Genomic DNA, 1,090 nt, shown 5'->3' with positions numbered 1-1,090 from the left:
ACCTAAAGAAAGAGATGCCCATGAACATTCAAGAAGCCTACAGAACCCCAAATAGACTAGACCAGAAAAGAAATAAATTCTGACACATAATAATCAGAACAACAAATGTACTAAATAAAGACAGAATATTAAAGTCAGTAAGGGAAAAAAGTCAAGTAACATATAAAGGCAACTTATTAGAATTACTCTAGACTTCTCACCAGAGACTATGAAAGATGATCCTGGACAGATGTTAAACAAATGCTAAGAGAACACAAATGCAAGCCAAGGCTACTGTACCCAGCAAAATTCTCAATTACCATAGATGGAGAAACCGAGGCATTCCATGACAAAACCAAATTTACATAATACCATTTCACGAATCCAGCCCTGCAGAGAATAATAATGGGAAAACTCCAACACAAGGACTGAAACTACACCATAGAAAAAGCAAGAAAGTAATTCTTTAACAAGCCTAAAAATAGACAGCCCCAAGAACAGAATCAAAAATCTAACAACAAAAATAACAGGAAGCAGCAAGTACTTTTTCTTAACATCTCTTAATATCAATGGTCTCAATTTCCCAATAACAAGACATAGACTGGCTACCTAAACAGGACCCAAATTTTTGCTGCTTACAGGAAATCCACCTCAGCGAAAAACAGACACTACCTCCGGGTGAAAGGCTGGAAAACAATTTTCCAAGCAAATGGTCCAAAGAAACAAGTTGAAGTAGCCATTCTAATATCGAATAAAATTGACTTCCAACCCAAAGTTATCAAATAAGACAAAGAGGGGTACTTCATACACATCAAAGGTAAAATCTTCCAAGATGAGCTCTCAATTCTGAATATCTATACTCCGAATGCAAGGGCATCCACATTCATTAAAAAAACTATAGTAAAGCTCAAAGCACATATTACACCTGACACAATAATATTGGGAGACTTCAACACCCCACTCTCATCAATGGACAGAACCTGGAAACAGAAACTGAACAGAGACACATGGAAACTAACATAAGTTATAAAACAAATGGATTTAACAGAAATCTACAGAACATTTTATCCTAAAACAAAAGGATATACGTTCTTCTCAGAATGTCATGGCA

Source organism: Mus pahari, chromosome 4, assembly GCF_900095145.1.
Source record: "Mus pahari chromosome 4, PAHARI_EIJ_v1.1, whole genome shotgun sequence".
In the NCBI taxonomy this organism is placed as follows: domain Eukaryota; kingdom Metazoa; phylum Chordata; class Mammalia; order Rodentia; family Muridae; genus Mus; species Mus pahari.
The sequence above is the reverse complement of the archived record's forward strand: the minus strand, read 5'-3'. Positions refer to the sequence as shown.